Here is a 26,920-nt window from a genome sequence, read left to right on the forward strand (position 1 = left end):
TTATTAACCTTAACTATATTAACTATATTATTATTATTATTATTATTATTATTATTATTATTAACTGCTTATCCTCACAAGGGTCACGTGCTGATCATTATTATTATTAACATCTAGTTTCATTAAAAATGATGTACATCTTTATGATACACAAAGGACTTTGCAATAGTGCCTTATTTATTTACATTAGTGGGGGCCTTCATTCACAGTATCAGAGGTAAAACATGTATCTGGCGCTTACTCAAGGACACTTGAACGCAGCCTTAGCAGAGTGACAAAATTAAATTAACATTTAAGAACCAGATTGTTAGATATCCCCTGAGCCAGCTTCTATGTTGCTTTATTTTTAGTGACCGCCTCTGGCAAAAGGGTCCTCATGGGTCAAACAATAAACATTGAGATTAATATATATCTAATTCTACACTTAATTCCTTCTAAGTTATATGTAATACATGGTTGTACCTCAAAAATGGACCTTAGGAAAAAGAAACAGATATTGAATGCAAACTTTCAGAAACCGTTGAAAGACCACTGGAAAGTCAATTCCGATAGCAGGTAAGGACATGATTCCAGATTTCCACTCATTAAAAGGTTGAGGAAGATTGATCTCTGAGCAGATGACATAAAGCCTAAACTTTGAAGATCACATTAAGCTTACAATTTATCTTCTGAGGCATCATTAGCCAAACTTTTGTTCTTTTATTATTGCTTTTTGTGTCATTTTCTTTTTTAAAGAAGGTCATATTGCCGCATTGGGAAATTTGATTTAATCATTTTGAGTCATTTAAAAGTGTGTCTCTCCCTCGTCAATGTGACATGCTTGACTGCATGGATACATTACATTAAATTAAATTAAATTAAAAGTAGAAATAGACTCATTCAAGAAAGAGATCATTGAAGATATCATCTGTTTGGATTACAAACCTTCGTTGCAGTGTCCAGACCGATGACGACATTTGGTTCAGCTATAAAGTGGGCAGTCATTGTTATGATTTGGGTGTTCTGTTAACTTCGTGCTGAATGTTCACATTATGGTGTATTTCGACTTTTATTGGTTGCTCTGTCCATTGATATAAATCATATGTGAAGTAAACGTCAGAGGCAAGGAAGCCCGGGTTATTTTGAGGCAGTTTTGCAAGTCAAGTCAGCGAAAAACACGTTGGCTAATGATGCACTTGTTCTAATTGCTATTTTTGTCATCTTGGTTATTATTATTATCATCATCAAGATTTTAACCCTTTAAAATCTGATAAATTTAGATTCATCAATATCAGCTGATATGAAATACTTAACATTGTGATTGAAAAAAACAACAACAACAACAAAAACGGTTGTATTGTAAAACAAAACAAAAAAAACTTTAATATGACTAAGGCTTTGATCATTCGCATCATCCTTGAAAAAGTTTTATTTAATCAGATTTCATCAGATTTCGTCAAGCTTCATTGTAATTTCATACACCGGCAGTCCATTGAAAAGAGATACAATGCTGCCATCTGCTGGCCATAGTTAGTGAGTGTTTTTGATTCCACAACCTATTGACCAGGCAGCGCTGCACTTAGGTTGCACTGCCCATTGATTTAAAAACAAACAAACAAACAAACAAACAAAAAACGTAGTTGACGTCATTTTACATTTATGGCGGCATAGATCGTGATTTTACGAATCGTTATTAAATGTTTTCGGCGGTCAAAGTGTTAATTTGGTATTATAGAGAGACTGTCCTGGCTTTTGTCAGAAATAAAAAAAAGTCTTTCTTTAAAATTAAATGTCATTAGGTTAAATAGAAATGTTATGTCTCAAAATTACTAGTGGTATCAATTACTTGGTATCGGTATCAGTGGGTACTCAAAAATTGAGTACTGTTTGTATCGGACTGGAAAAAGTGGTATCAAACATACCTTCTGGTTAGTAAATATCCATCTATTTCCTGAACCGCTTATTCCTCACAAGGGTCACTGGTTGGTTAGCAAACAGATTAATTAAATTAAGGGATCATCAGGCACTAGAGCTGCAAGCTAAATAAAGTACCACATTTCACAGGGTATATTGGTGACATTTGAGTGTCTAACTCTATACAACTGAAAAATAGTTGTTTTCAAGGACCAGATTATTTCAGGGTCTAATATTGCTAGTTTCCCTAAAAACCAAGATCATCATTACATGCAAAAGGTCTCAGGGAGGCAATGCAAATTGACTTAAGCTATATAGAATAATTCTATATAAAACAAAATATATAAATATATACAAAATAAAATGTACATTTTATTACATACAAATCAAACCTACTTTTTGACTGTGGAATAAACCCATGCAGTATGGTTGTTATTGATTCATTAAATTTACTGCTGAGCCTGAAGTATACAGAATTTATGAATATACCTGCATATTTTCTCAGACTTATGTGTAAAAAATAAATAAATAAATAAATTTAAAAAAAAAATAAAAAAAAAAGGTTAACAGCCAATGATGCAAGTAAAAGCCTGTAAACAAAACAAAACAGAAGTAACAGGCAGAGCAGCAGGCTCTCCCACTCTTTGCCACACACTGCAAAGCAACATTAAATGTGCAAGCATGTGTGCTGGATAGGTGGTGAGTCATCCAGCTTGTTAATGCCAGTTGCCGGGTGATTAAAAAAATAAAAAATAAAAAAATAAAACAGCTGTCCTGCCACTGGGACTGCTACTGCATGTGACTGACTGGGGCTTGCAAGACATCAATCTTCATGTTTGTACAGCCATGGTGCTGCGCCCATTACAGTCGATCAAGTTCAAAAAATAAATAAATAAAATGGCTACCGAATAAATGAGCGGCCTCCATTCATTCTTCACAATTTTCTGACAGAAAAGATCCAGGCAGATGTAAAAGAAAGGTGTCTTTGAACAGAAAGTATGTTTAAGGTAGCTGGCTAGCAGACATGATGCTAATAGAGAGATCAGCCCGACAGAAATATTTTTCTAGTTACTGTCACTCTTTTAATGTTACTGTTAGCAAATTGTGTTAGTGTTAAGTATTATTGCGGCGTGTCAAATTGGTGATTGCTGATTGTTAGGATGACTTCAGATCATTTTGCAGATGTGGTTAAAATAACACTTTTATTGAGGCTATTTTCTGTTGGCAGAATTGGGAGTAACGCATTACAAAACTAGCAATTTACAGACACGTTATGTTTCCCAGCAGCTAATTAATGCACTATTAAACTATGGTGTACAAAAAAAAAAAAAGTAATTCTGTTACGGTATGTGCTATTGGCACCTAACCTAACATCTCTATGTAGCGGGGTGAAACAGTACGTTCCAGAGATGCTTTGGGTTACACAGATGTACCCTAGTGCAAAAAGCAACAAAAGCACTAAAGGGACAGTGTGCAATTTTTCAATGAAATGACATTAAATACAATGTAAGTTAAATAATTAAACAATGATTATATGGAATTGAAGTTGGAATAAAACTTGGTCCAACCGGGATTTGAAGCTGAATGCAATTTATGTAGAACTGTATGTTCATTTAAGCATTTAAGTGAAATCATACTGCATTTCCCATATGATAATCTGTTGGTATACATCTCTAACATAAAGCGTAATGGCCACGGACACATATGCAATGTACATTCGGAGGTGGGATTGAAACCCACGAACTCCTGGTTACTGGACAAATGCACTTTACCAATTGGGCCACTGCAGCAGTAACCAGAACGTGGGATTTATGTGTGGAGGTGGACATAGAAAGTTGGATTTGGTGGAAAGTTGAATGTCTGTCCCAGTGCAAATGAATGAAGAATATTTGATATTAGACGTAAAATTGTGCGAAAACTGATGTGAATATTTTAAGCAAGTTGAAATTGGAACGGTGTCGATGTATTATGTGGGAGTTTTTACTGCCCAAAAAAGCTTTCAGCATTCACACAATAATTTGAAAACCTTATTTGCGCCACCAGGAACTAAGTTTGTTTACCTCACAGATATTTGCTGCCGATGCACACAATTTTTGGACATGGTGGTGAGTAAGGGAAGAAAAAAAAAGAAATATGCCCAAGGCTTGAGGTCACTTTAAATTTAAACCATACATGTTCAACTTCCAGCTTGCAGGCCGGACAACTTTGATATCAACGTGGACTTGGCCCGCAAAGCACGCATCAGCAAATTAAATGTATATAGCGCCTCCAATGGTTTTATGGCATAGTTCTGAAACTATGATGCTCGAGGGCCACAGATCTGCATGTTTTAGATGTTTCTCTCCTCCAACACACCTATATGTTTCCCATCCACAACATGCCGTACTGCAGGTCCCAAGGACCGGAGTTTGAGACCCATGTTTTACAGCCTCTAGAAATTTAGAGGGCATGATTTAATTTACAGAATTATGAATGAAGAAAAAAGTAACCAGATGGGAGTTGAATAATTTTACCAGATGGAAACTCCTGTGTCATGAGCTGTCATTCCAAAGTTCTTGATTTCACTCTCAAATTATACCTCCAAACAAGGTATGGACCAGGAAAATCTGGATAGTTTCTTGCATAGATTGTCATAGTGCATATATAGAAGGAGTTCTTATTTGCTGCCCTTGACCAGGATTTCCGGCATTACAGCTCAGATAATCTTCCTCAGTTAAAGCAGAGTTTTGTTGCTGTCATACCAAATGCGAGCTGGACATTTCTAACGTTTCCGCATGTAGTCTATGGCATTTGCGAGATCAGGTGCAATTGTGTGCCGGGTGATATTTTAAGCCAAAATTTTACTCCTTCGCCCATTTAGCCGTACTTTGTTGATGTGAACTTGTGAACAACCAGTTGGCATTGAGCATGTACCGTATTTTCCGCACTATAAGGCATTATAAGGTGCACCTTAAATGAATGACATATTTTAAAACTTTTTCCATATATAAGGCGCGGCAGTAGAGGCTGAGGTTACTTTATGCATCCATTAGATGATGCTGCGCTAAAGGGAATGTCAGTCAAACTTTATTAATAGAGTACAAACCCGCTTTCTGACAACTCCATTCACTCCCAAAATGAATAAACAGCTGTTTTATTATTTTCTCTGAAGTAAAGTATTAGTATTAGCTAGCAATTCAAGATGGCGGGATCTTCTGCCGATCGTGCAGGGTCACCGTAGCGTATTGACAGCGAGACCTGTTGCGGCTCAATATTAATCCATATATAAGGCGCACTGGATTATAAGGCGCATGGTCAGCTTTTGAAAAAATGGAAGGCTTTTAGGTGCGCCTTATAGTGCGGAAATTAAGGTACATATTATTGTAGGCTACGTCCCATGCAGGACTGAGGTTGTTGCACCGAGACGTATACAACACAGCCAGCTTCCAATAGCGGCGGGGGCCAACCCAAAAAAGGTGCAGGCTTGGAGAATAGGGAGCGTGGAAGTTGCCGTATCTTGCTGCTTAAACCTCAGACAAAAAACAAGTCCCAGTTGAGAGCATGCACAAATCATGTCATGATCGATGATACAAGGCCACATATAATTCAAAGAATAGACATCAAAAGGAGCTGTAAAGACTAAATCAGTTGTTTTGTGTTAACAGCATATCAATACTACACATGTAAACCAAACTAATAGGAAGAATAAGAAAGGCCTTTTAGTATTTGCTTGGGGGTGTACTGTATGTATGATAAAACCCCTCAGGGATGTGGCTCATTTTTTGGTGGATACAATTAGGTTAGTTTTTCCACTGGCTGATAAACGGTACAAGCAGTGACCCTGCCTCAAAGTGCCAAGCTTTTCAGCTCAATATAATTGCTTCTTCATGTGGGACACAGCATCTGCTGTTCCAGGATTCACCCCAATGTAATAAATCCAGTGCTGAAGTGAAACCAAATGTTGGAGTATGATGACCAAACTTGTGATCAGCATCAAAAATGCTGACATGGTGGTGGCAGACATAATCAGGTCTTGTTTTCTTTTATATTTTTGCTTTTATATTTTGAGTCTTGTTGATTTTGGTGACTCCAGTCGAAAAAGGAGATTTTCTGGTTTCTTATTTATTACACAATGGCTTAAAAAAATCAAAGCAATGAAAAAACAATTTGTACTTTTATACACCCACTTGACAACGTAATTAGTGTTCACACAATTACAGCTAGTAGAAAATATGAAAGAATGGGGTCATTAATGTTCAAAAATCTGTAAATATTCATAATATATGAACACGACTACATGAATAGAACAACAGTTGGAATTTGGCACAAATCATTAATCACATCACGTCTACAGTCAGAGCAGAATCCTCCATCCATTTTCTATATAGCGTATTCTTTTCGGAGTCACATGGAAGCTGGCGCTGATCCAGCTAACCTAAATGACAAGTTTCATGGAAAGGCACAGTTCTGGGTTTGAACCTACAAAATTCTTGTTTTTCTGGAAGGCAGCTGAATTTGTGAAACAAATCCTATAGTTGCCGGGCCAGTTTTGAGCTTTAACCAACATGGCCTTAGACAAATCCGAAAAATTTCAATCATCAGCTAGGCTACAAAATAAATAAATAAGAATACAGCTCAGATGAAAAACATGCAGGAAAATGACCTGTAGTCAGTCCATTATAATAAAGTATGGATTACTTCAGTCAATTAACTCATTTGCTCCCAATAATGTGTAAATACGTTTTTTTTTAATGTTCTAAGTGCCCCAAAGACGTATTTATATGTTTTTTTGTTTTTGTTTTTGTTTTATGCTGCTAGAGCATACATAAGGCTTTGATTCAGCCTCTCAACTGCAAAGAACGCTTGCAGAAATGGTAGTTATTACACAAACGGCCAGCAGATGGCAGCAGAACAAAGGAGATCAACCAGGGCCATGTAGAAAAATAGCTCATTTACTCACAATTTTAAATAGATTTGTGAAAACTGATGAAACTTAGCTCTCCTATAATGCTAATTGCTGCAAAACGGAAACAGATAGAAACATACTTTTTTTTCCTGATGAAAGAAGAGACTTTAATCTTTCTTTTGATAGGTCCATGCTTTTATAGCCATAAAACACAATATTCTGTGGGCCTTGTAAAATCAGTCAAAATCCAGTAAAACAGCCGGGAGCGAACGGGACTGCTTCTGTGAAAATGGCTGGGAGTGAATGAGTTAAAAAGCATATCTGGGCAATAATCAATATTTGATGTAACTTGTATAATTATTATTCCCTCGTAATGTTCATGACTTCTCCATACCGTCTTTCTTAATAGACATTAGCATAAGTGAATTGTGTCAAAGTCTTTTTAAACATGCCACAATATAATTTGTTTGTGGTGTTGATGTCTGACAACCTGGCAATAGCCAGAATCATAATTGGAATTGATTCAAGGGAGTTCTCCATAGTATCAGTCCGGGACTGCTCCACAATGTTTTGCTCGGGAAAGGCGGGACTTTCTATTCAATAATGTGAGCTGATTGGACAATTTGGTCTTGTACACAACTAAGGAAATGGATCGATGGATGGTGGCTGAAATGAGTTTCCTCTGCAGGGTGTCCAGGCTCTCCCTAAGTTAGGTTGAGAAGCTCAGCCATCTGGAAGGGGCTCAGAGTACAGCCGGTTCTTCAGTCTTTCTGCTTGGCTCTGACGGAAGGCTCATGCTCCCTGCAACATCTAACGTTGTCCTGTGTCTAAATTACTATCCCAGCCTCCTACATTTCTTCCAAATCTAACCATTGATTTGGACAGCTGATATCTCACTACTGACAATTTTTTTTCTCAATGAGATTAGAACTTGCTTGCCCCGAGTGGACGTTTGCAGCTGGATACACCATGGATTCCTGCAACAAATGGAAAATGGTATGCCTATCTATTCTGTCCACTGAGGACGTGGACGATATCAACGTAATTGGAATTCTGATAACAGGTATCCTGCTGTTTGGAGTTGGCAGTTTTCCGATCTATCGTAAAAGTCAGCCGACGGGAGCAACTCTATTGGAAGTGAACAAGATGCCGATGTTCTGGATGGTGTCGACAAGCGGCCAAGACTCAGACTCAGGTGGCCAGTGAACTCTTGTGACACTATGACACTGTGCACACTGTAAACAACATGGAGGTGTTGACATATCATCTTGGAAAATTCAATGCCAAATTCAGCTAATTATTGCCCTTTGATCAGCTCCAGCAAAATCTCAAGGTCTATTGTAAGCCTGTTCCCAAAACAGGCGTTATCTGGACTTTCTTCTGGAAGGGATGCTGCCGGACGCTTTGTTTCACCTCTCCCCTGCCTTCTGTGTCCACGGACTGAAGGTTTCCCCCATAACAACGGGACATGCTTATCTGCAGGGACACCTGACACACACACGCACACACCCACACATCCACCATAACATATGCAAACACAAACATAATTCAACATCTTCTGCTGGCTCCCACATGCGATGACAATAAAGCATTCCATTCCATTGCACTGCATCGACGGGAGCAATATGAGGTGGCTCAGGCATCTGATTAGGATACCTCCTGGTTGTCATGTCTGGGTCACGCCAGGGTTAAGTTTGAGTTCATGACCTGTTAAGTTGGGTTCATGACCGTGAGGTCAAGTGTCTGTTATGTACTGATGTAACAGGTATCTGTTTTGAACTGACGTAACCAGGTGATGTTATGTGATGTCAAGAGCTTGGTGATGTCAATCTTTAATCCTTTACTTAGTCACAACCAATCAGATCGATTCACTGTCTGTAGTAGCTGTCTGAGAAATGCTCTCGATGTGAATAAATAGCTAAAACCTTATTTGTGTCTGCGCTTTGGGATCCAACCTCAGCACATGACACTGGTGAGGTGTTCCGCCACATCTCACTGGGAGCGAGACTACAGTATCTCTTCCAGTTAGCCTGGGAATGCCTCGGGATTCTCCCTGAAGAGCTGGATAAAGTGGCTGGGGGGAGGGAGGACTGGGCTTCCCTGTTTAAAGCTACTGCCCCCATGTTCTGACACTGGATAAGAAGAAGAAAATGGATGGATAGAACTGCACGTGTCATGACCTGGGTCATGCAGGAGTAATCTTTGGGTCTTGTCTCATGTCTGGGGTCACGCCTGGGTTAAATTTGAGTAGAGTTCATGATCGTGCGCCAGGGTTCACGACCCGTTACGTGTCTGTTTTGGGTATTGATGTAACAGCATCCAGTTTCAACTAATTTTAGGCTATATGATGTCTGGACTAAGTGATGTCAGGAATCTTTTATGCTACATGATGTTTGTTGATGTCAGGAAGTATCTGCAATTAGGTGGCAATTAGTAGGTGGCAATTAGTATCTGCAACTGGGTTAACAGCCAATCAGAGAATTCCATGTCAGTACTGGTACTCACATGTCTAGGCACAACCAATGAGATTGATTGACTGGCTATATAAGAGTCTGAGAATTGTGTATATTTTGCCGGATTATTGCTCACTGTTTCTCTGTGCTTCTTTGCTGCCCAAGGAGGGCTTGGGGTGTCGTGATTCTCGATGCATTCTTGTTGTTTTTAGTTTAGTCAAGTTATGTGAATATATAGTTAAAACCTTGTTATTGGACAAAGAACCTAACCACTCGACCACCACAGTTACTGAAATTCAAACAGAATTCGCCTCTCCCTCCCACTGCTCGTTGAATCGGTGGGTGCTGGTGTCTGTGGATCTCACTCTGCTTTATCTATCCTTCCCTCCTTCCTCTCTTTAGTTTTTCCTCTGGTCTCTTGAGATCTCCTTAATTTGGTGGAATTTAGAGGTTTCTGGGGTTGGCGTAAGACTCTGGTTTTGTAACCACGCAGGAGGTGTTTGGTTGGTGCTGGATTTCACTTTGATGGACTGGATGTACTGGTTTCTGTGGATCTCACTCTGCCTCATCTGTCCTTCCCTCCTTCCTCTCTTTAGTTTTTCCTCTGGTCTCTTGAGATCTCTTTAATTTGTTAGAATTTAGAGGCTTCTGGGGTTGGAGTAAGATTTTGATTTTGTAGCCATGGGGAAGGCAGGAAGTGTTTGGTTGGTGCTGGATTTTACTTTGATATATTTTTCTTTTCTTGTTATCTTTTCTGACCTTTTCTCTGGTCTCCTGACTGTTTGAACCTCACGACTCTGGCGAGACTCTGAAGTGTCTGGTTAAGGTGAAGGGTAATGGGATTTTTATTAGGTTTTAGGTGAATTAATTAGTATAAATTTACACGTATTTGCACGCACGCGCACATGCACACCCCCGCACACACGCACACACACAAAAACGCACACATACACGTAAAAAAAAAAAGAGAGAGCGAGAGCAATGATGATCAGACGTTGAATCGGTAAGACTACCGAATGAACAATTCTGAGCTCTCTCTAAAAATAAAAAATAAAAAATAAAAAAATTGTTAAAACCTTATTTGTGTCTGTGTTTTGTTTTGGGATCCAACCTTTCAGCACACAACAGCATGGAATTGTCCCCTTGCTAACCTAAAACAAACAAACAAACAAACAAACAAAAAAACAAACACCAACTAAAATGATCAAGAGACCTTCTTGAGTGTCCTTAATTTTGTACTGGCCAAATGCAACATGATTTAAGACAATCCAGGCTCTAATCCATCTACTGTCCTTGCTAAACAGCCCTTTCAGACAAGACCAGGGGACCAGACAGCTACGTGCCCCAGTATTAATGAGTTGTGCCCCAGTATCAGGTGTGGACTGGCCATCGGGAGTACCACATGTTTTACCAGTGGGGGTAAAAACAAAACAAAAAAACAGTTCTTAATGTGTCTCATTCACCTGCAGTGTTCCCTATACAGTCATTTATTTGTGAATTGCCCACGATGGACGTGACCCTCCTCTCCCCTGCTTGTTGTGTGTCTCACTGCGCTGACTGGTGGGTCCCAACTCTGACAGCCAGCTGACATTGGTTTAATTTGACACAGCTCTAAAAAGTCATTACAAGGCCATGTTGGGCTATAATGGTACCCACGAGAAGCAGGCTTCTTGGAAATGCATCGATATATAAGTAGTGCCACCAGTTTGTCCCAGTCCAAGCATCACAAAGATTGCACATTATAAGCTAACATTAAACAGCAGACCTGCTAACAAGATGAGACAAAACAATATAATGTATGTCTTTTTGAATTTGTGTACACAGAACATTTCTTATTAGTCACGTTTCAAGAATCTAGTTGAAAATATATATATTATTTTCAAGAACGAATCACATACCATACATTTAATACGTGTTTCATATACCGTTGCCTATATTGTTATATTTGACAGGTGGGGAGAGTATGCATTTCACAGTTATATCCAAGAATAAAATGTTATATCAAGTGATATATGTATACTGTATTATTTGCAAATGTTTTTTTGTTTAGTGTTACCTGGCCAATATTGTAGTAATCATCTAGTAATCATGTTATCACGTTATTGGCCAAACGTGTTTATGTCATAGGTTTGGGACTTATATTTTTATTATTCTTAGCCAATTACATTATGTGCCTATTACATATTTTTTTTTAGTTGGCGAATTTATTAAGTTATGTCCCGTTATTACGTTATAGGCTTCTAGGTGTTTTTAAAACTGATTAATACTGTCAGAAAACAGGCCCAAAATCACTTTTGGGTCATTTTGTGAGGATGTTTTTACTGCTGACATAAATTTTATGTCCAGAACGTGTTTTGGATCACTCCAGGGGTCCTTGATTTATGCATGTTTTGGGAATGTGTAAGAAACCGGAGAGCTCGGTGAAAACTCACACAAGCAGGGAAACCATACATGTTGTGTGCTGAAGCGTTGGATCCCAAAGCGCATACACAAATAAGGTTTTAACTATTTATTCACATAACTTGACTAAATGAAAAACAACGAGAATGCAGCCCCTTGGGCTGCGGAGAAGCACAGAGGAACAGAGAGCAATAATCCGGCAACCACACACGTTTCTCAAACAGCTTATATTGACAGTAAATCGATCCCATTGGTTGTGGCTAGACATGTGGGTCCCAGTACTGACATGGAATCATCTGATTGGCTGTTGACCCAGTAACGCGATTAAAGATCTTTGACCTCATATAGCATTACAGATAGTTCTTGACACCACATAACATCACATAGCATTAAACCAGCCGAAACCTGATGCTGGTTACATCAGTACAAAACAGACACTTGACCTAAAACCTAACCCAGGCGTGACCCCAGCCATGAAACAAGACCCAAACATTACCCCTGCATGACCCTAGTCATGACAATACAAATGTGAGCTCTGATTTGAAAACAAATTCCCTTGACCATGTGGCAGGCATGATAACTACAACAGTCAATATTGTGAAAATATGGTGTAAGCATATTAATGCATGTGCACATACAACATTTAAGGGTTACATTTACAAATGTAATATAAAAAGTCATGAAACCTATGCTGTTAAATTGCATATTTCTATAGTGAATAGTTCATATTTCATACTGCATTCCAGAAGAAACACGATAAATGTGGACCCGCGAGTTCTCGTGTCTTATTGATGGTTGAAGGATTTGCACGTACGAGCTCAGAATCTTCAAATTTAATAGAGTTATTAAAAAGGTAGTGAGGACCTTGAGGCTAGCATCAGCGTCTAAAATAAAACACACCTCAGGGTCTCAGTGGCTGGAATTTAAAGGATACGCTGTGAATTACAAATCTATCCAAATTGTTATTTTGTCTTTAAAGTGAGGCTCAAGCTTATGACGTCAAAACAAAATGAGTCACAATGACCCTATTTCAGAAATTAGGTTTTGGCATAATCAAAAAGAGTGATATCAGCTTTCCAATCATTTATCAATTATCAGGATATGCTAGGGCTGTGGAATTAATCAAAATTCATTTAAATTTCAATTATTACACTTCACAATTACGAAATCAACATAATCATAAAAAAAGATCATTAATACTAATTTTGGAGTTGGTTAAATTTATACATTTGTACTTTTTTTTTTTTTTTTTCTTTTGGTTTCAAATAATTTTGTCTTAATAGATAAGTATTTTTTTTTTTTTTTACGTTTAAACATTTTCTTCTTTTGTACGACTAAATTGTCCTACACCTGCACATGCTGCATGCACTCCAACTTTGTTTTTTTCCAACATAAATAAATAAACATATATTCTAAATATATATTGTAATAAATTCTGTGTGGTCCAAAAGGAATCCACATAATTATAGTGTTTTTTTCTCTCTTTTTTTTTTTTTTTCAATTGGTCTTAATATTTTTAAATGCTAAAACATTTTGTACCAAAAAAATAATCATTTGAATATTGTGATTTCAATTATTGCCAAAATAATCGTGATTATTATTTTTTTTCCAGAATCGAGCAGCCCTAGGATATGCTAAACGTTACATCATTATGACTCATTAAATTTGTACCACTGATATCATATGGTAGAGACAACTCACCTGCTGCTTGCACTATTTGAATGAATGGTAATAGGTCAATCAAAATCCAGTATTTTGAAATCATGAATTCTAGCATAGCAACTGTTACAATAATAGTTCATAACGATGTCGAATTATAAAATGAGTATAGAATTAGCCGGAATTGTAAGCTTTATACTTGTATGTTGGTGATTCCCTGTGTGCATATTTATGATAATGGCGAGGTACGGAGTGATTGTTTTGCTATATTTTGAGCTAGTTACTGATGTCTTTGTTTACTACATTTTACAAAATGTGATTTTTTTTCAATACTTTGTTTCATGAAAATGAAACTTAATGAATTAAAAAAAAAAGGCGTAAGTTTGAACTACTGATCAAAAATATCAACACAACCGCTCTGGTGGACATTCCTTAAGTCAGCATGCCAACTGCACACTCCATCATTGTGGATCAATTGTGCTGTATGATAAAATCATAAATTTCAGACTGGCCTTTTACTGTGGCCAGCCTAAGGCACACCTGTGCAAGAATCAGAATCTTGATATGCCACACCTGTGAGGAGGGAGGGCTTTGCTTGACATTACAGCAGGGGTGTCCAAACTTTTTCATTTGAAGGCCACATACAGAAAATCAGAAGGACGCAAGGGCCACATAATGTTATGAAGAGAAATTGTGTTTAGTCCTAAAAATTGTACAAATAATTTATTTGTGCTTTTGCATATTTAGAAAAATGCTACAGTATATAAACCAATTTATTTGCAATATGGCAGTAGGGTTGTTATAGTTTTGGAATTTTTCATTTTAGTTTTTGTTTTTGTTTTTTTGTTTTTTTAATTTATTTGGTTTTAATTAGTTTTCAGGGTGGTTCTGTTAGTTTTTTTTTCTAATTAGTTTTAGTTCTTTAATAAATGCTTAGTTTTAGTTTAGTTAGTTTCAGTATTAGTTTTAGTTTTTTTACGTGTATTTCTTGTGCGCAATATTTAAAAAACACCATGGGCGTGACGTCATTATTCTGCTTTATATCAAAATAAATCTACTAAAAATCACATTTAAAATCATCCCCAAAGGCTCATGCATCAAATTAAGTACCAAAGACTAAAATGAATTACATTTATACTATAATTATAGTTAGTTTTATTTTAGTTAGTTTTGTAAACATAAAAAGTAGTTTCAGTTAGTTTTCTTTTTCAAAAAGCATTTTCGTTTTTATTTTATTTCCTTAACGAAATTGTTTTTTGAATTTTAGTTTTTTCGTTAGTTTTAGTTAACTAAAATAACCTTTAATAGCACTTGTGTTTTTCGACACCTTCCCTTCTTACTTTGACCATCTCCAAACATTTTTTTATTTTTTATTTTATTTGAACTGAGTCAAATGCCATTTGTAGCATATGTCGCAGGCCACTAAAAAATGGACGGCGGGCCGCAAATGGCCCCCGGGCCATAGTTTGGACACCACTGCATTACAGATTTGTAAACAATATTTGACGGTGTGTCGAAAAAGTTTTCAATCTTTGAGTCCAACCAATGAAAAATGGGAGCAAAAACAAGTGTGGTGTTTATATTTGCATTTAGTTTACTAAGGCATTATTTCCTCGTACTCCGTGTGACTTCTGATTCATTTTGGAATGCCAGGTTACATAAGTGCAGCCACAGTGGAGGCAGATACCCTATCCCACAGGGTTTCAACTGACAAGGTCACTGGGTTGATTGATATTTCTCCACCGCCACGAGTACAGATTCAACAACGATCACCAATTCCGAAGTGCTCGAGCGGAGAGATCCTGTTGGGACAAATATCACATCTGAAATCCCCCAAGGAGATCTTGTGCTTTTTTTGTCATCAGGCTGTACTCCTTCATTCAAGTGTTTCTGTGTAGTCTAAATTGTTGAAACATTCCAGTATCACGTGTCGAGGTGGACATTGGCATTTTTTTTTTTTTAAGTACGCTTTCACGACATGGGTATTGAACTAAACAAACAACAACAAACAATGTCAGGCTCCCTACTACCAGAGTGACAATGCAGTCTACCACTTATGCTATGTTGAGAAATACTGTTATTGATGAGTGCCTTTCAACAAACTCGAGGACATTAAATAATAAAACAAAAGTGCTTGCTTCCACTTACTGATTACTTTCAGTTTTACGTGCTTAACACTTGTTGGAGAAATCTCACTTCATTTGTATAGTCACATTCACAAATACAGCCAAATTCAAACAGAATTTAGTTTAAGGATGAAGAGGAGTCTGTCTTAACATTACATCTCCAATTTTCACTTATCAAACAGTCTTCTCTCCAAATTATTATCACAAGCAGGTTAATTTTTTCTTTTATGTGAGCGAGTCCAAGATTGTCGAGGCATGGCTATTAGTTTCAATTCGAAAATTGTTGTATCCAGATGGCTGCGTTTTTTCAAGGTCAGGGAGTAAGGCCAATACAATTGAAAATTATAATTGGAGCTGTGCTTCACTGTCTGTGCAAGACTATTCTTGCACATGCACTACATCAATTAGGAGTTATACACTGTATAAATTTATATATACAGCTCCATAAATATTGGCACTTCGACACAATTATTATCCTTTTGGCGCTAAACACTACCACAATGGATTTTAATTCATCTTTAATTTGAGGGTTTTTACATGCAAATCAGGTGAACAGTGTGGGAAATACAAGAGTTGCACTGTATTGTATATGCCTCTCACTTTTTAAGGGACCAAAAGGAATGGGAAAAATTAACAATCATAAATCAAACTTTCACCTTCATCCCTGGTGAAGTGTTGCCAAACCTCCACTGCTACAACTGTCTTCAGTTCCTACTTGTATTTGGGGCATTTTCTGTTCAGTTTTGTTTTCAGCAAGTGAAATGTATGCTCAGTCAGATTTAGGTCAGGTAACGTGGCTATTGTATAACATTCCTTTTTTTTTTTTTTGCCTTAAAAAAAAAAAATTGGTTGCTTTCACAGCATGCTTCAGGTCATTGTCCTTTTGCATTGCAAGGCACATTCCAATGAGTTCTGAAGGATTTGGCTGAATATGGGCAAATAACAAAAAGGTCAGAATTCATCCTTCTACTTTTGTCAACATTATGAATAAATAAATAGTGCTTTTTTTTTTCTTCTTTTTTTTTCAAATTGTATTTATTTGTGTTGTTTGAGCAGACACAGGTGTGGAAACATCAACAACTGGTGTTCAACATCAAGCTCGCATTGGCAGCGTAAATCTAATGCCCAACACCAGTGGTGTCCAAACTACGGCCCGGGGGCCATTTGCGGCCTGCCATCCATTTTTTAGTGGCCCGCGACATATGCTAAAAATGGCATTTGACTCAGTTCAAATAAAATAAAAACTAAAATGTTTGGAGATGGTCAAAGTAAGAAGGGAGGGTGTCGAAAAACACAGGTGCTATTAAAGTTTATTTTAGTTAACTAAAAGTAACAAAAAAACTAAAATTCAAAACTACAATTTCGTTAATGAAATAAGAAAACAAAAAAGAAAAAAAGAAAACTAACTGAAACTACATTTTATGTTTACAAAACTAACTAAAAATAAAACTCACTATAACTATAGCAAAAATGTCCTTCGTTTTAGTCTTTGGTAATTAATTTAATGCATGAGCCTTTGGGGATGATTTTAAATGTGATTTTTAGTAGATTTATTTAGATATAAACCAGTATAATAACGTTGCACCCATGGTGTTTTTTAAATATTGTGCACAAGTAATACACATAAGAAAAACCCTAAAAACTAAAACTAATACTGAAACTAACTAAACTAAAACTAAGCATTTACTAAAGAACTAAAACTAATAAAAAGCTAACAGAACCACCCTGAAAACTAATTAAAACTAACTAAATTTAAAAAAACAAAACTCAAAACAAAATAAAAACTAAAATGAAAAATTCCAAAACTATAATAACCCTATTGTCATATTACAAATAAATTGGTTTATATTCTGTAGCATTTTTCTAAATATGCAAAAGGACAAATAAATTATTTGTACAATTTTTAGGATTAAACACAATTTTTCTTCATAACATTATGCGGCCCTTGCGTCCTTCTGATTTTCTGTATGTGGCCCTCAAATGAAAAAGTTTGGACACCCCTGCCCTACACTCACATTGGATCATCTGATTCATATCAGATTGGATCAACATTTTGAAGAGGTCTGATTGCAATCTGAGAACATCAGCTTCCATGCATTTTTTTTGTATGTGTCATGGCACATATCAGATGATCTTTGCTTTACTGAAAGGTGGCTCGGAAAGTGCATCATTGGGGGCCATAGTACAGCAGAAACTAAAGTGCAGTGAAACATGCTTGTAAATTAACAAGGTTGGTGTATTGATGTCACAGTGCTCAACAAAGACTATAGTAGACATTAGATTTGGAGATATTGTTTCCCAACTGTAAGATACTCACAACTAAGGTTTTCTCATTTCTCTTCACTGGTGTTTATTTTCCACCTCAGGCAGACGTGACCAATGCTATGTAAATTCTGCCTGACTAGTTATGTAGTAGTCTGGTGCAGTACCTCCTTTTGACCATTTATGTTGCCGAAATTTATTTATTTATTTATTTGGTTCACTTGGGTTTCAAATAAGCAAAAAATATTACAGTTCAATTTTTTTCCCACCCCCTCGACCTCATTTTACAGTATTTTCAAAACAGCTAGCTCTTGAGTTGAATATGCCACAAAATGACCCTTCTAAGTTGCACACAATCACAAACTTTGTCTCTAAACCTATGCTTTTTGTTATGAGAATTGTACTGATATATGTTGTTGTGATAAAGGAGTGGCAGACATCTAAAAAATCCAATATGGCTGCAAGAAAATGTGAAAATTCACAGTTTCTTGATGCCTATTACCTAAAATTAGTTTTGGACTTGAGTGTCAGTTTAAAATTCATCTCAAGTGATTTTCATTTATGTAACGTAACTATTTTTAAATTTCAAAAAGTACTTCACTTAACATGTATTGTATATAGGCGTTTTTCCACCGTTGGAACTTTTGGAGAGCTTTTCAGTTTACCTTGGTAAAATTCAGTTTGGGCGTTTTTCCACCAACAACAATTACCAGATTAATTAAATTCCCCAGGGGGCATCCAAGTACTATCTCAGCAGCAGGGTCTTGCTGAGCCAGGCAGGAACTTAGAGAGGGCGGGCTGCAATGGCCACAGCTGATTGGTCAAATTTGGGGGCGTTGTTTTTACATCGGCTGGACTCAATTAAACTCATTTGAATTAAATACTGAGAACCCAAAAACGCTGTGGAAACACAATTCTAAATTCCCTGCTGAACTTTTACAACCAAGAACTCCCTTTACCCAGAAATCAAAGTTCCTGGGCTTGTTGGTGGAAAAACAGCTATTGTGATTTAACATTACTTTGCAAATACATGTAATCAGTTTTTAACATGATATGTTGTTTTATTTCAGGATGTAGATTTTATCTTTACAGTTATACCACAGTTTTTATCTGTATTTAGTTATAATTATGTGAATTAAATACATTTAGTTATTATAATAATGTAAAACATGTTCAATACCTATAGTATACCTATTATACCAATACCTAGTTATACCAGTCTTCACAATCAGGCAGCAAGGCAGAACGAGAATGTCTATTGTGGAAAAGCTTCACATACTCCAGTCAAAATGAGAGCCATTTATTAATCAGTAAGAATTCCTATTGGAAAAGGATATTCAGTTGATGCACTGTCAAAACGTATACAATTCAAAACATCAATTTTTGGCATATAAATAATTTAAGGCAATGCAGCCGCATATGACATAAATATGCAATCACAATTGTTTGAGGGGGAAAAAAAATGCCTTGTCTTTCATATTACCGTATTTTCCGCACTATAAGGCGCACCTCATTATAAGGCGCACCTTCAATGTATGACATATTTTAAAACTTTTTTCATATATAAGGAGCTACAGTAGAGGCTGGGGTTACGTTATGCATCCATTAGATGGTGCTGCGCTAAAGGGAATGTCAACAAAACAGTCAGATAGGTCCGTCAAACTTTATTAATAGATTACAAACCAGCTTTCTGACAACTCCAAAATTAATAAACAGCTGTTTTATTATTTTCTCTGAGGTAAAGTATTAGTATTAGCTAGCGATCCAAGATGGCGCGATCTTCTGCGCATGCACGTCACCGATCTTGCAGGGTCACCGATAGCGTCTTTTTTTTTTTTTTTTTCTAAAAGAGCTCAGAATTGTTCATTCGGTAGTCTTACCGATTCAACGTCTTGTCATCATTGCTCTTTTTTTTTTGTTTTTTTTTTGTGTGTGTGTGTGTGTGTGTGTGTGTGCGTGCGTTTGCGTGTGTGCGTTTGCGTGCGTGCGTTTGCGTGCGTGCGTGCGCGTGCGTGCGTGTGCGTGCAAATACGTATAAATTTATACTCATTAATTCACCTAAAGCCTTATAAATATCCCATTACCCTTCGCCTTAACCAGGTACTTCAGAATCTTGCCAGAGTCGTGAGGTTTAAATGGTCAGGAGACCAGAGAAAAGGTCAGAAAAAAATAAAGAGAAAAGAAAGATAAATCAAAGTGAAATCCAGCACCGACCAAAAACTTCCTGCCTTCCCCATGATTACAAAATCAAAGTCTTACGCCAACCCCGGAAGCCTCTAAATTCCAGCAAATTTAGCGAGATCTCAAGAGACCAGAGGAAAAACTAAAGAGAGGAAGGAGGGAAGGATCGATAAGGCAGAGTGAGATCCATAGAAGCCAGTACATCCAATCCATCAAAGTGAAATCCAGCACCAACAAAACCCCTCCTGCGTGGTTACAAAACCAGAATCTTATGCCAACCCCAGAAACCTCAAACTTCCAATAAATTGAGATCTCAAGTGACCAGAGGAAAAACTAAAGAGAGGAAGGAGGGAAGGATAGATAAAGCAAAGTGAGATCCACAGACACCAGCACCCACCGATTCAAGGGGCTGTGGGAGGGAGAGGCTACTTCTGTTGAGTTTCAGTAGATGCTGGTGCGACGGATCTGGCATGCATAAGGACCACCACCAAAGAATGAAGCCGTCAACCGCGGTCCAGCAAAGCGAGCAACGCCCCCCCCCGAAATCCCCAGGCCGCGGCAGCACCAAGGCCACCCCCAAGCCACCCGAGCGGACACCGGTCGGCGAGCCGACCCAGACGCCCGGAATACCCCCGCCCCAGCCCCGGCCCACACCCCCGAGCCCAAGGCCGCAGAACGAGGCCCAGCGGGCCCCCACAGCGCCCCACCGGTCCCCAGCCCCCATTCCCCCACGACCCCCCCGCACCCCACCCAAACCCGCCACCCGCCACGACCCAGGCCCCACCACCCCCGGCCCCCAAACCCCCGAACACACCCCGACCCCCAACACCCAAACCCCCACCCACCCATACCTCCACCCCCCCCAAACAAGCCCCCCCCCCCCCCACACCTCCCCGACGACCGCCAACCCCCCCGCGAACCCGGCCCCCCGCGAGCCCCCACCCCCACCCCCGGAAACCGGCACCGGGCAGCAGCGCAGAGAGGGAAAACGTGCCCACCCCACCTCCAGCCGTGCGAGAGTAGCACAGCGGCGGGAGGGGGGAAGCAGAGGAGGAAGCACCAGGGGAAAAGGCGGAACACCAGAACACCGAGCCCGGTGGGGAGAGGCCCCGGTCGTCACGCCAGCGTACTAGTGACACCTAACCCTGTTACTGAGTCCGCCAGCTCGCCGACTGGCGAGCTCTACCCTTACACCGTGAATGTGGCCCCACCCAGTGTATATACAAGTGTGTGCGTGCGGTGCATTAAAATTGGGAGCAGGTGAGTCGGAGCAGAGGGAAAAAATTTCCCCTACTCCGACACACCCGCATCCCCCCAAAAAAATGAATATGTATATGTGTGGTGCATTAAAAAAGGAAATGGAGGGACAAAGTGGTGGGGCAGGGACACAGATGGGGGGGACCACAGCGCTTCACCGATAGCGTCTTGACAGCGAGACCTGTTGCGGCTCAATATTGATCCATATATAAGGCGCACTGGATTATAAGGAGCATGGTCAGCTTTTGAAAAAATTGAAGGCTTTTAGGTGCGCCTTATAGTGCGGAAAATACGGTAATTAAACTACAATAGAGCCAAACTGTTGTTTGAAACATATGGTATGAACTGCTCAAAATGTCACAAAAAACATACACATTATGCACATTATACACATTATTATATTCCACCAATTTCCAATTTATCACACGAGCCTCTGATTCCCCGGGCACTCATTATTATGATCCTCAAGGTCACGCTCATCTCTGGTTTGGTTGCTTTTGTAAAAGCAGCTACATTAAGCTCCACTACAGTCTGATTTACCTCCATCCACATTTGGTGAACAGGTAAATTAAGACATCTGGCGGAATGTACGTGCCACCCTTCACTTCCCACCCGTTTTGTTCAACTGGTGGGAGGTTTGGCACCTGATAGGAAACGTCTTGCCTCTCATTGATATGTAGGTGGGCTTAATTGTGGCAGCAGGGCAGCTCGGGTAGGCGGTAGCATCTCTCCTTTCAATATTTTTAGACCTGAAGATTTCCGACCACAAAACTGGAATTTCTGTGAGGAAAACACTTGTCATGCAAATGCTCTTCGTGCAGATTTTTAGCTGCAAATTAATCACAAGGTTGAAGGATGTGAAATCCTCAAGAATGCTGGTCAAGTTTGCGTTTGTTGCTTTTGGCTGAGGATGACAGTTTCAAAGTCATGGTCATGTCATATACGGATGTTGTCAACCGTCTTTGTCCTTGTTTTGTCGTTTTGACATTCAATGACTTACAACTAGCAAACTTCACTGCTACTGTGATGAATGGACCATGTATGCACTCGAGTCTCTTGCTCAAGCTGACACAGACACACTGGCCTTGTAGATGCTTGTATAAGCCAATGTCAGCTTGAAAGCATTCACTCACGCAAGTGCTCATGAACCCTGACCTCCCAGTTTCCACATGATCACTGTTTATTAATTCACCTAACACCAACATACAGACATGAACTTGACTCTGCAAAGCATGTTGAAACTGAATAAATTAATTAAAGCTGGAATTACAGGAATTCAGCACGAATTGGAGTGTCTTGATAAAAGCATCAACTGGCAGTTTGGATGAGTGTACAGACCTTGTGACATCCTTTATCTTCTTAATTCCTTCATCTTTATTAAGTATATTCATATGTCTAAGCATATTTAGCTATTCCAACTTGTTCCAAATAACACAACAAATAATTCCAGACATTTAATAACATCAAGCCATGGTTCTCTAAATTGTGCCAACTCATCCAGGCTAAACATTAACATTACCAAGCAAAGCTATGCTGAAATTCTGAAAAAACACTTTTCTTAAAATGCCGTTTATTCACATCTCACACACCGTCACTGAGGATATGTTACATTTCTAACACATTTTTAATACAACTTAGAAAACAAATTAATGCCTAGGTCCTACTGCATATACAGGCACACGCACACACATATACTTTACATACATACATGCATATATGTATAGACAGTTTATGTCGACTACAATTTTTTATTTTTTTTTGTCGTAATTAATCACATGATTTCCAGTTAACTCACTTCGCACATTTTATATCTTATATATGTTATATATTATATGTTATAAATGTACAATAAAATATGTTTTCAAGTTTTTCATACTCTTGTTAACATAAAGGTAGATGTGTGTGAATATACATATATATATATATATATATATATATATATATACAGACCCGTCACCAGAAAGAAATTGTAGGGGGGGCATTACCTTTTTTGGGGGGGGGCACACTTCATCAACCTAAATCTAATGTTCATCAGGTTGAACAGCGGCATTGTGACAACTGCAAAAGTGCTCAGAAATATTTTCTGTCACTTAAAAGCGGAAATCTGAAATCTAAAAGACAAACTGAAAAAAATGTGTAGTTCATTTTGCATTTATTCAACTCAAAAGTTCATTTGAAACAAATCCACTCTTCACTTCTGTAAACAACTATGTCCGAATGAATGACTCTGTGACCCAGCCCCTTCTATCTGGAATTGGCTAGCAGTTGCCTTCATTTGCGTGTTGGATTAGGGCTGTACGATATGGACAAAATTTCCTTTCATTTTTGCCAGACATCTCTATTCTTTGATCTTTGACTCAGCATGAGACTTCACATCATTTTACTTTTTTTATGGTGCCTTCTGTATTTTGTGTTATTTTATTTCTATACTTATACAGATTTCTTTTTTAGTATTAATTTTATTTGCGTGTATACTTATCTACTTATATTTACTCTAATTAATTTTATTTTGTGTTATTTTGTTTCACTTGTGTCTACTAAAAGACTAATTTCTATTCCATGCACAGCACTTTGTATGCAGCAATTGATGTTTTAAAGTGATTTAGAAATAAGGTTGAGTTATGTCGATGATATACAGAAACAACATATGGGTTCAGGATTCCCAATGATGTCAACTGTGTCATCCTGGATCAAGGTTTGGCGTTTGGTGGCTCCCATTAAAGCCGCACGAGTTGGCTAGCCTTAGTTGTCAATCAAAACTTGAAAGGAGGTATGTGGTTGGATGGCACGCCATGCTTTACTTAAAACAGAAGGCGCAAGTTTATGTGACTGATAGGACGAATAGTTGGTGAGTCATCTTGCTAGGGCGGGCACGGCTGACTGACAGGGCGGGCACGGACCCCCAAGGCCCGCCCATGGCGAAGGGACCGTATATATATATATATATATATATATATATATATATATATATATATATATATATATATATATATATATATATATCCATCCATCCATTTTCTTGACCGCTTTTTCCTCACAAGGGTCGCGGGGGGTGCTGGCGCCTATCTCAGATGGCTCTGGGCAGTAGGCGGGGGACACCCTGGACTGATTGCCAGTCAACCGCAGGGCAAACAGAGACGAACAACCATCCACACCTAGGGACAATTTTATATATATATATATATATATATATATATATATATATATATATATATATATATATATATATATATATATATATATATATATGTATATATATACACACAGACAGTGATGAAACTTTCCGGTAAATGACCCAGAAAATGTTTAACGAGCTAATATGTTTGTAAATAACATCCACCTTAAAGAGCAAGTGACTTGGAGTCACTATAAGTGACAAGGTGTGCATATACTCGCTTCTTGGCTCTCAAGGGGCTCTGGGAGTGTCTATGCAGACCCCTTTGAGAACTGCAGCAACCTAGCTCGGGATTTCACCACATTGACGTCCATTGTACAAAGCCGGAAGGTCGTTTTTGCCCACACTGCTGAAAGCCGCTTTGGGTTTACTGTCAATGGGCTTTAATCGGGTTTTAAGAAGTTCCTGTCAGCCATTCAGCCACTGAAATTTGCATTTCCCCATTTCCCCGACATGTATTCCTCTTTGTGCTGTCGATGCAACATGAGCTGTTTTGCAGGACAAAACATTCCAAAGATCTGGTGTTCTGAATTTGTACATCAATTGTACTTATTTTTAATGCTTCTGGGCATTGTGTTGAATGCATTTTAGCACCATTTGAGGCCTTCATTTTTTTTCAAATCCATTTGATGACTTTTAATGCTTTTTACAACTCGCAGAAACCCTGGAGTAGGAACATACCGCTACATCATTCTATTATTCGATTGTTAATACACATCTTAAATGTGCCAGTGGATATTAGTTCTTTAATTGAGAAGCACATAGAGACTGTTTTATTTTAATTTGTATTTAATTAACCATGATGTCTGGTGCCTTATACATCTGCCTTGGGGCGTTCTCACAGAACAAGTGCAATGCTACTTGTTGTCCTGTACGAGACGATTGTATCGTCTGCCAACCTTACAATATGATTGTGATGGCTGAATCAACAGTACAGTCGTGGGTGAATAGGCCGTATATGAACTTAATACAACAGGCTTTCACGTTCTGCCGCGCGGACTGTCCTTCAAGAGTATATTCTTAGAAAATCCCCTTGAGATAGATGCTCTAGTACAGGATCATGCAAAATGGTGTCCCAGATGATAATTTCCATACAGGAAACCTCACTCCATCCCGGATTCCGTGTTCACAGGCACATTATTTGGTACATTTTTTTTAGTGCAGTTACAGTCACTCTATTTTTGGTCGAACTCTCGTCTATTTTGCATGCAATTCCACTGTTGATCACTAGATGGTGGAACACAATTTCGTTTGAGACTGGCTAACTACTGCCGCCTAGAGGCTTGGCATGCTTGTAAATGAGCTAAAAAATGCAATTTTGCATTTTAGTGTGGATGCGATTTTTTATTTTTATTTTTTAACAAAGGAGTGTGAGTGCGGATGGAAATGTTTCTTACACAGGGAAACTTTTAAAAATAAAAAACTTTTAAAAATACCCGGTTACGTGCACAAGACCTTAAATGCCCCACCATTATTCCAGTTCCGCAAAAACCTCCAATCTCAGGATTGACTTACTATTGGTCTGTCACTCTGACATCTGCATAAATTCCTTTCAATACCTTGTTTTAGAACACCTGAAGAGCATCACAGAACTTCTGTTGGACCATTTATAGTTTGCCTGCCGAATACCGTATTTTCCGGACTATAAGTCGCACTTTGTTTTCATATGTTGGCTGTTTCTGCAACTTAAACTCCGAAGCGACTTGTGAAAAAAATATACTGGGGTATATAATTTCACAGACAACCACAAGAGGGCACTCTAGACTTACGTACCAATATCTCCTACTCCTTAACAATTAAATATTTAAACAGTAAATATTAGCATACAAAGACAACTGAGAACGACAGAACATAAATGCCCCCCCAAAAGAAAATCATATTCTCCAGACTACAAACTGCAAGTAGTGAATCTTCATTGTGTTAGCATATCTTACACTTATTCAGCCTGTTCTCTATTCACCCTGAAAACAGATCGATCAAATCTACCAATATAAAAAAAAAAAAAAAAAAAAAAAAGGTTCAATTTGACCAATCTAGCTGGTAGTTATGTGTCAGTCTGATCATTTAGTTAAGACAACCACTCTAAAATGGTAGATGTTTTCAACCAATATATATTGGTGATTGCGCCAACGGATACAAATTGGTCGTTCTGACCATGATATTGGTTAATCTGTGTTTCAGGAATCACGTGACCCGCGGGATTCCCGAAAGTACCACTGATTGTCACACCCACCTAAGTGGGGAGAAATTTGTTCTCCACATTTGACCCATCACTTGAGGGAGCGGTGAGCAGAAGCAGGAGACGCACTCGGGAGTCATTTGGTGATGTAACCCCCCCAAGTCCAACTCATAATGCTGAGTGTCAAGCAGGGGTCCCAATATGGGTCCCATTTTCATAGTCTTTGGTATGACCCGACCAAGGATTGAACCCACAACCTCTCAGTCTCAGGGCAGACACTCTCACACTAGGCCACAGAGGTGGTCATGCTTAGTGATCTATCTAGACCAGGTCTACTGGGCAATCTCGGCCCTCAAGGGCCGGAGTCCTGCAGGTTTTGCATGTTTCCCTTCTCCAACACAGCTGATATATGCGAAATAGGATCTGGCAAGTATTTTATTCTGATAAGTA

At 38.5% G+C, this 26,920-nt stretch overlaps 1 protein-coding gene across 1 annotated transcript in view; it reads right to left on the reverse strand.

Moving 5' to 3' along the window:
- Window positions 1-26,920, reverse strand: part of opcml (opioid binding protein/cell adhesion molecule-like) — a 185,386-nt gene that overhangs the window by 77,875 nt on the left and 80,591 nt on the right. The gene's annotated exons all lie outside the window — the stretch shown is intronic.

This window comes from Festucalex cinctus, chromosome 18 (genome assembly GCF_051991245.1).
Source record: "Festucalex cinctus isolate MCC-2025b chromosome 18, RoL_Fcin_1.0, whole genome shotgun sequence".
Taxonomy (NCBI): domain Eukaryota; kingdom Metazoa; phylum Chordata; class Actinopteri; order Syngnathiformes; family Syngnathidae; genus Festucalex; species Festucalex cinctus.